The sequence below is a fragment of the Kryptolebias marmoratus genome, linkage group LG19 (genome assembly GCF_001649575.2).
Source record: "Kryptolebias marmoratus isolate JLee-2015 linkage group LG19, ASM164957v2, whole genome shotgun sequence".
Taxonomy (NCBI): Eukaryota; Metazoa; Chordata; class Actinopteri; order Cyprinodontiformes; family Rivulidae; genus Kryptolebias; species Kryptolebias marmoratus.
Window position 1 is genome coordinate 13,423,984 of NC_051448.1, and position 10,393 is coordinate 13,434,376.

At 37.3% G+C, this 10,393-nt stretch overlaps 1 pseudogene; it reads left to right on the forward strand.

Moving 5' to 3' along the window:
• The first annotated feature begins 226 nt into the window (after window positions 1–226).
• Window positions 227–2,009, forward strand: LOC108231781 (annotated as a pseudogene).
• The last annotated feature ends 8,384 nt before the right edge of the window (window positions 2,010–10,393 follow it).

The following is a 10,393-nucleotide window of genomic DNA, read 5'->3' on the forward strand; positions in this document are numbered from 1 at the left end:
ATAAACAGTATAAAGCTGATTTCCAAATTACGGTATTAAATTTTCGTTTTTTACTGTCTTTAACTGTAAAATCTACGGACTTTTTTTACAGTGTACGGTTTTCTGTTCTCACTCTGTTCTCACCCATTTCTAGTACATGATTTGTTGTTTTACTTCCTCTTTGTAAAAAGGCTATTTCCTTCTCTTTTATAGCGAAAAAGCTCAGTACGTCATTGTCCATTTCACTTCTGTGGCTGACTGCACATTTACCACCATCGGCTGCTCAGAGCATAATCTTGCCCACAGGATGCAGCATGAATCAACTCAGTTCTACTGTGGCAACTTCAAACTTCTCGTCTTCTCCTGGACCTCCGCCTCATTCTTCCTGGGACTTCAGAGGTTTGGCTCCTGCAGTGGTGTTTTCCCTCTGCTTCAGTGTTGGAGTTCCTGGAAACATTGCTGTCATTATTCTCAGACCTAACTGGGAGCACCTGTCCAGCCTGAGCCAGAGTTTGATGCTGAATCTGGCCGTGTCTGACCTGCTATGCCTGCTGACCCTTCCACTGTGGATTCATACTTTATTCTTCGGCTGGACATTCAGTCTGGTGGGCTGTAAGCTTCTAACATATGTTGTGTCCTGCAGCATTTATTGCAGCCAGCTGACTGTGACTGGATTAAGCATTCAGCGCTATTTATTGGTGGTGCACCAAGTGGGGTGCCATCGGGTACCAAAAAGACTGATGCTGGTTCTGCTCTGGCTCGTTGCATTTATCCTGTCCGTCCCTACTTTGGTAGTTCGACAGCTGAAAATGGATCACCAGTGGATTCGTTGCCAACCTCAGTATTCATCTGCTGCCCAGAGGGTGACTGTGCTGTTGACAGAGGCCATATTAGGATTCCTTTCCTTTTTTTTGTGGCATTTTCATACATTAGCCTTCACAGGAAGATTAATCAGTCAGCCTTCTTTAACAATCCTCAGACAACTCGACTGATTACCAGCATCATTGTAAGCTATTTTGTTCTGTGGTTACCATACCAGACTATAAATGTGCTGGGTGTGGCAGCTATTTGTCTTCAAAATCAGGGCCTCCTGAGCTTTTGTACGAACATCTGGAATGTTGTTGGAGCAGTAACATTTGTAAATAATTGCCTGAATCCGCTCCTGTATCCTTTTTTATTCTCAAAGAATTTGCTCCATTTTTCAAAAAATGCAAAGCAGAAGCTCAGAAGGCCCGAATCAGATAACATAACCATTGCAATGTTAACATGTGAACATATTAACAACGGTAACAATTAGCAAATGTATTGACAAACTCAACAGATTTCTATAAATATGTCTGAACAGGAATTATGCAAATGTTTTTTCCTGATGTATAAAATAGTTGTTTCCTGCCTTAGCTTTCATTTTAACCCCTAACTACAAAGAAGTGGGGACTTTTAAGTGGAGTAATTAGAAAAAAGCTACAGAAGGTGGAAACATGCAGATTTGAGACACAGGAAGACAAAAGTGGAGAAAACTCTGCGTCTCTGCAACACCTATTAGCGCCGGTGGAGGAGCTACACTTTGTGTCACTGTGAGAGCTGGTTAGAGATAAAAAATGTTAAAAACTCATTGAACTGTTTCAATTTAAGTCTGTATTGTTCATTTTTGATGCATGTTTGGTAGAAGTTTCTCATGTTTGAACTTTGCTTTTTGTTTTGCTGGCAGGGCTTGAATGACTAGGAACAACTCCTGTTAAACAAACCTGCAGCCATGATGAGCAATCTGAGCGGGAAAGAAAACTGTGATATTTCTCGTGTTGTTTTCTGTAAACTGCATGCTGTGGTATTCCTTTTGCACTTTATGTACAGTAAATACATGTGAAAGCGGAACTTGCTCTTTAAAAAAACTGTATATATTCATATATAATTAGAAAATGAGACACTTCACTTCACATGTTGCCTTTTGACTATATACTCCTAAAGCAGCTTCTTACTGAACTATCATGTTATTGCTGGCCAGTTAACACTGTTCATGTCCATCGGGCTAACCTATTAAAAAAAATATTGTGTAACTCGGTTGTTGCATGTGTTTTGCATTATATTTGAGTAGAAGAGTTCATTTAAAGCATATTAAGGTCTTCTGAGAGTTAAAGATAAGAGTACTGCGTTGGGAGGGTTGATGACTCATACTTGCCTCCTCATTCTTAAGTTCTCACAAATCTAAAATTACTGTCATTTCCGCTCCACTAATCTTTTACCAATTCTTTCTTTTTTTTTTTCTTAAGTAGACATTTTCTACACTCATCAACATAGAAACAGCCCGACTCTATAAGAAACTGCAGCTGGCAAAATTCACCAAGACGCCAAAAACAAATAGAAACACCAGTGAGAAGAAAAGCTCGGAGTGGAAGAGGAGGTAGTTTACTTTGGCTCCCTACATGTCTACGTGTCTTGCAGATTTTCAGATTCCCATTCAGCCATAACTCTAAAACTGCTGGATTTTGTAGTTAAATTAAAAAAATATCCTTTGAGAGCTCCACTGAATCCAGTCTCGTCTAGGTTTTAACAACTTAGTGTTTGGCAGATTTGAGCTCTCCAGCTACAAGTACAAAGTCAATAAAACAATGTTGTCTTTCTTTAGTTAAAAAGTAAAGACTGTGTGAGCATGCACACACCACAACTGCATTTATCTTCTTTAGAAACGTAATATTTTTATTTCCCATGCTTCATAGAGATTTTCATTTAAAACTAAAGTAACAATATGTGACCACGTTTATTCAGAAGGAAAGTCTTCAGTGATGTTATCAGTCTCTGTGTGTGTCTTTATCAGTGTCTTCCTTCCAAGCTGACATGTGCACGTTCTGTTTCTTATTATCTGGTAGGAGGAGCGGGATGGTTTTGTTGTTGTCCTATTCCAAATCAACACAGATGTTTGTGTGCGAGTTTGTTTATAGCAATTTTATGTGTCTGATCGGCACCAGCTCCCCGCAAACCGAAGAGCAGAAGCAGATAAACACAATGGATGGATGGATGTGTGTGGTTCAATATCTAAAGGGGCAACAAGCAAAAGGGACCTTTGTAAATGTGGTCCCCAAAAAAGTGATTTTTTCAGATTAAAGACTGTTCTGTGTTGGTTTAGGTTACAACTAAATCTACAAAAAAAAGGGTTCAAAGCAAGTTGAAAACAAATTCGAACACAAATTAAACTACCAGATATAAAAAATAGCCATATGGAACATTTTAATCTAGTTTTTAGACAAGACTTTCTTGCAAATTGACATTCTGATTAAAAGCTGATATGAAAAAACAAAGAAATAAACACTGATATGTTCAAAAGATAAACATTTTCGCAATCAATGGAAACAGTTTAGGCCACAAAAAAAACATAGTTTAAAACACTGCCACATGTCTATTATTGATTATCTATTGATGCATGTTTCTGAACTGGTTTTACAAGATGTTTTAAGTTGCACAAATCTGATGAATCCAAAGTGTTGATAAAACAGATAAGCGTTTTACTTCTGGCAGGAAACTGGCTGCTTGAAAGTTTATTCTTCATGCAACAAGTTGTGGCCATTCTAGTTTCCCATTTTGAACTGTCCTTTGGCGTTTTCCCAAGTTTTTGTGTTTTGCAGCACTTAAATGAATAAAAGTGGGGTTTCACAGCAGGAGTCCTGCTGTCAAACCTCTATTCAGCCATGTGAGCTAGTGGTAGACAGTTTGGCAGAGCAAAATACTTCATACAGACTACATAATCACACGTGGATACAGTTCCAACCTCTTAAGTACATGTTTTTCTCCTCTCTTTATCGTCGTCGTCTCCGTCTGAATCCATTCGAGTGGAAAAGAGTTATTGCTTCCAAAGTGTCCAACACAGAGTCAGATGAAGATACAGACAAATGTCAGTTTTCTCCTGGTTTTTATTTCGCTTTTTCACATCCTTGTACTGCATGTAGTCGCTTGATTGATTTAGTTCCTAATCATCGTATCAAAACAAACATATGTGGGCTGCAGCTAGCCAAAGAAAACTATCATAGATATCCATGCCTTTATAAAAAAAAAACAAGCTAAAATCTTTCAACTTCTCTCTTTTTTGAGTAAGCAAAAGTGATTAAATTGTCATTTGTTCATTTTTTTAAAACCTATTTTATCCTCATCAGGTTTGAGGGGGAACTAGCCTCGCTGTCATTAAGTGAGAGGTGGGTTACATCCTGGACAGACTATAAGTCCATCAAAAGGCCAACACAGAGACAAACAAGGCTAATGACAATGAGCTCTCCCTCATGAGGGCCTAACATGCATGTTTTTTTTACTTTTGTCTGTAGTACTCAAGAAAAAAAAAGAAGAAAAAAACCTTACACTTGCACAGGTAGATCATGCTAACTAAACACAGAGAGGCACGTGTCTAACATACTGACATAATGAACTCCACATAGTTAATGGTAAAATTTGAAACAAGGATCTTGTGCAATCTGTCAGCCCTCAGAATATGTGCTGGAGATCAGGATCAGCTACAAACACACCAATTTGTAAGACTGACTGAGTCATAGCCATTTCTGTGTTTTGCTAAGGTCACTCGGTTGAGGCAGCCATCTTGAATTTTGTTGACTCCAAAGGTTAATTAGCTGTAGGGGCGCATCCAGTAATTCTGTTCTGCAAGTTTCATTCAAATTTGTTTACAAGATATTTAGGTAACAGACGTGCACAAACACAGACACAGGCAAAAACATTATTGCCCAGACAGAAAACAAAATGTTTTTGGGAAAATAAATAGGGGAAGAATTAAAATTCAAGCTTTTTGTAAAAAATAAATAAATAAATAATGAGGGAAAATATAATGCAGCTGTTGAGCTTAATCTAACTATTTATCAACATCTCTATGCACATTCCTACAAAGAAGTTTAAAAAAAAAAAACAGCAGCAGCCAGCTGTTCATTTTGCTCTGTGAAATATTGATATGATGCAAAGCACCACGTCTTCCAGCAAGTTATATGTTTGTTCCATCTACTGCTTTAATCAGTTTGTAACTTGACTATTTTAGTCCTTCCTAACACGATACTTAAAATGTCATTTGATCTACATGAGAGGCAGATCTTATGGCTCAGTTTGTTATTTTTTGATGAACCCTTGCTCAAACAGTCAGAGACACATTATCTCTGACCACAGTTTGCCATGAAGTGTTTCTTACTGCTACAAACAGGAAAGGCTCCGAATATAAACACGCACTCACTATTTATGAGGCAGCAGCAAAGAATCCGGTCGAGTAAATACTTTATCTAAAAGCACAGTTCATGGATGTTTTCAACCGTAGACAAAGAGGAGAAGTTGATTGCAAAACCAATGGAGGGAATTGTTCAAGACTATTGACAATGTTTTGTCTGAATCAAAATCAGACAATAAAAAAAATAATAATAAATTTAGATTACAATCAAGTTTTCACTCCTAAACACAGCTGCACACCTTTTCAAAACCGGGCACATCCCTATAGTTGTGAGAAACTGCAGACCCAAGTAAGACAGCACAAAGTTTTTGAAGTTTCTCTGTGAGATCAAACTGCAGGTCAGGCTATGTAAATATTCTAAAACATCTTTTAAAAAAATGGTTTATTGATTAAACAAACAATGCTCGGAACATATTTTAAGAACTCTTAGAGACCATCTGGAAGAGGGTTGTTTGCTATATTTTACCACAGTATATAAGCTGTAATGCTGTTTAACTAAAGATGCCAACAGTAATACAGGCCTGAGTTCAGTCTGAGCAGATCAGCATTCAGCAAATCAGAAACACAGAGAGGCTAAAACTCCAGAAACTGTAAATATTTACCTTTTTTTAAACAAAGATGTACATGAAAATATAATAGTTTTGCTGGCTCACAGGATAATGTTGGTTATTATAAACCAAAATAAGTATATTTATGGATTATTTTTTGATATTTTGATGATTCTTTGTATGAAAGCTGAGAACAGCGGAACCTGCTTTTATTTATTTTGATGGGATTTCCTTGAGATCACGAGTTAATGATTCTGCTTGCTTAAAATAACTAACTATATCAAGGAAAGAGTTTTCTAAAGATAAAGAGATACAATTTTGTTAAAAAATAAAACTTTTTCAACAAAATAATGAGATGACTGAAGTGCAAAAAAGAGTGTGTCTCGTTCAGTTTTGCTGCCATGATACTTGGAAATGATCAGTAACGTAATAATAGTAATAATAATAATAAGTAATGGGATGATCAGTGATGGATGTTCTTTGATATGACATTTTTAGCTTGAGTAAGCTGCATCACTGTCTTTGTTTTTGATGAACTCCTTTTGTTTGTTTTATGATTTCTAATTATCACGAGCTAAAGGTTAACAGAAATAAATATATTAACCTGTTATCTTAAAAAAATAAGCTTTATTATCTCAAGATAAAGTCATAAAATGTATTTCTAAGCATGTCCTTGCTTTACTTTGAAGTCTTTATATTTTAGAGGAACTTAATATATGAATATACTGGATGTCAACTTGTGTGAAATCTGTATTTTGAAGCTTGTCAAACCCAGATCAGATCCTTCTGCTGTTCCATTGTTCATTTAATGATAGTTTTACGTGATTCAAAACACTTTCCTGAGTAAATGCAGCACATGAGCAGGAACAGTGTGTGGCAGCAGAAACTAAGGCAGACGGAAAAGGAAGACTGGCTGATGAATGACAGGAGACAGAAGTTGTCCAGTGCAGCAAGTGATTTTATTAAAATAAGGTCATAACCAAACTGTACGCATAAATCAAAAAGGATCCTAACTTCACATGACTGCAGTGAAAAGAACCAACAGTAGTAACAAGTACACATAGCTTCACTGAGCTGCTGTTTTCCCTCTGCACACACAAAAGCCACCACCAAGGTCCTCATCTCCAAATGGCTTCTTTTGGGTTCTACCATTTACACAAGTTTACACACATGAGATAATTAAAGTGACTATTTATCAGTTATATTAGTCACCAACAAGCACAAGACGTGTCACATTAGTCATAAAACCATTCCTAACTATACAACAGAAACAAAAACACGTAAATTAATTATTAAAAATAAACTTGTAGCTGTCTAACTGCCCCGGTCAGACATACTATACTCCTCTAAGGTCATTTCTTTACAATCTGGAACAGAGGTGAGGTAAATGGCAATTAATAAAATAACATAAACAATGGTTAACATAGAAAAAATGGTTTATGGTTAAAAAGTATTTAACCATAAAAACGTTTTCTTGAACTCAACAGTACTGTCTGATGATTGAAACAATGATATAAATGTACATAATCTGTAATCACACGCAAAACAAAAACAAACCTGTGATAGTTGATGTCTGCAGACTGCAGAATAAAATGAAATATGGTTAAATCAAACATAAACAAACATAAGCTCACACTAATGATAAAGGTTAAAACTTTGGTGACAAATGGTGTTAACACCCACTTTGTTAGGCAAAGAAAGTTCCAAACAAAAGTACAGATGGGAAAAAGAAGTGGTTCATTTAAAAAGGTTGAATAGAAGTTCAGTGAGCTGTAAGTAAAAAAAAAAAAAAAAAAAGCTGTGGTTTGTGACATCAGCCTTGGATGAGACAAACTAGCTGGATGCTGCATGTGAACTACTACGTGGGATTGGGGAGTTTATCGTAGCAGATTTATAACATGCTCTTCATCATCTATCCACCTCTGCCCTCAATGTTTATGCTTCCCAACCCACTTCTTCCCCAGCCTTATCTGCTATCCAACTCATCATTGCCCCCTCCAATATTTTACTTTTTTTTTCTCTTCATTAAAGACTGCAATTAAACTCCAGATTTTTGGTCCCTTATGTTTTATCCTTTTTTCCCACCACTGAACAGCATGACAGGAGGGAAGGAATTATACTCCACCTAAAATAATTGTCCTCAAAGTTGCTGAGACAGAAGAACAGAGGAGTGCAGCTCCTCCCTAAAGCTTTCATGATGCATTAAAGAGCCAAATGAGTGACCACGGCCCAAAATTACTGCCACATCACCTGCATCTGTCTGCAGCTCAAACACAAGGCTTCACTAAACCAAGCCGGAGTGGTTTTCCTTCACGACCGTACCACTAAACCCCTCTTTGTTCCACTGCAGACTCCAAAACCAACCCTAAACTGATAAGCACTGAAAATTGTCACATGTAGACCCTAAAGCAGATTGATTACTATCAGGAGGGTGTGACTGCATAGTTAGTGAGCTCCTCTTTCCTGAGCAAATGTGACTGAGGCCAGATCATGCTTCTTAATCATGGTCTATAACAGGTTACAGATGTGTCAGAGGAAGCCCAGTGGAAATGCAATCGTTCACTTTGTTTACGGAACACATGCAAATAAATTCAGACTCCATAATTATATAAATAAACCCACTCGCACACAGATATTCCAACGCTGGCTGTCAGCTGTGAGAGATGCCTGAAGTTTTGCACCATCTGTGGTCATAAATCTCTTTGGAAGGTTAAAATAAAGCAGAGCCTGAGAGCGTTCCCTTCTGCAGCCCAGACAAGCAGTCATCTGAGTCATCTGTCCCAAAGAAAACAAAGCTGTGAGACCAAAACTGGAGAAACTGCATTGCCTTTGAAAATGCAGTGGGACTGCTGGGTCCTGAATGACTTTGTGAAAATCTGCTGAAGGAGCTAAAACTGTTAAAGCTAAAAGAAGCAGAACACCAAGCTAAAGCCCAAAAGGAGCATAAGATGAAAAGCCAAAGAGGCTAAACATTGGCCAAAAGTAGCAAAACCCTAGTTAAATGGTAAAAATAATAAAACAGTACTTAAAAATGATATGTTAGAACAGGCGAATTAGAAGCTAAAAGTAGCAAAACGCTAATAGTAGCAACATGGCAGCTAGAAGCTAAAAGTAACAAAAAGCCAACCAAAAGCTAATAGTAGCAACATGCTGGCTAAAAGTAGCAAAAGGCTAACTAAGAGCTAAAAATAACCAAAGAGTAGCTAAAAGTTAAAAGTAACAAAAGGGTAGTTAAAGTAGCCAATGTCTACCTCAAAGCCAATGTAGCAAAAGGCTAGCTAAAAGCTAAAAGCAGCTAAATGCAAGCTAAAAGCTACATGTAGAAAAAGGCTAGTTACAAGCTAATAAAAGCTGATGGTAGCTAAAAGCTAGACTGATGACCTGTTCAGGTGTGTCTCGCCTCTCACACAATGACAGCTGGAGATAGGAACCAGCTTCCTGTGATCCAGAAAAGAAAAAGCAGGTAAAGAGAATGCATGGCTAGCTTAAAACCAAAAGCAGCATAAGAAGACAAAAATAAAGCAAATATGCTAAATCAGAGAGCAACTCAAGAGATCTTAATTAATTTCTTTGGGGGCAAAATGTTTGTGAATACAGTTACATGTTTTTTTTCAAAAGTATAAAAGCCAAAAGTCATACCACCCATCATCTGAATGAGCTAAACGTTTTCATTCAATAATGAATGAAATAACACAAAGTGAATGCAACAAAACGTAAACAAGACACAGGAAACCAACAGTGTGCACGCTGAATCAGCATTCACACAATAACGCTGACCCAGGTTTCAAGAACAAAACCAGCTGCAGAGAAGAAGCAAAGTTCATCAGTGAGATACAAAAGAACATGAAATTTCTCACAGCAGATGTGTCTGAAGTCAGCATTACTTTAAACAGAACAAGTGTTCAGTCCCACCGTAAATCTGAAACATGTGACACAAAATGTTTGACAGAGGGAGAATAAAGAGAGACGCTTTGCACAACTGATAACTTATTTATGCGACTGCATCATACTTTTATGCATTTAATTATTGCTTCTTACTCACTCAGCTTAAAACAGATTTATAATAAATTGCTTTAAGATATAAAATGATATCATTTGGCCCTGAAATATGACACACAGCACACACACCTTTGCAAGTACATGTTTCTGAGTATTCTGAAGTGTGTGTGTGTGTGTGTGTGNGGGGGGGGGGGGGCAGATGATGTTTTATTCAAAATGAGTCCCGTGTGAAAAGAGCGCCACCTGAAGAGACAACGAGTCTCTGTTAGTGTGGGTTCAGTTAAACGTTGAGCTGCTTTTAGTGATCCAGCAGGTGGCCCTGTAGTACCTTCATGGTGAGAGCTGTTATGGGTTGAATTATACAAAAGACTGACTAGTTTATGAAAGCCCTAATTTGTCTTAAAGTACGTTTTTTCTTTTTTGTTTTTTATCAACGTTCAATAGAAATTAAAGGCCTAGCGTTCTGTGAAGGAGTGCATATCACCCTATGCCTTTCATGCCAATGTTTTATCTTTTGTTGAGAAATGAGTTGTAGATGTTTTGGTTAATTCTTCATAATAAAGTTATGTGCAAAATTGCAAGATGTTAGAGTATGAGTTAGGGATGACTCTCAGCTACTACCATGCCGAATTTTAGCACAATGTCTGTAAAATTGACTGCTTTA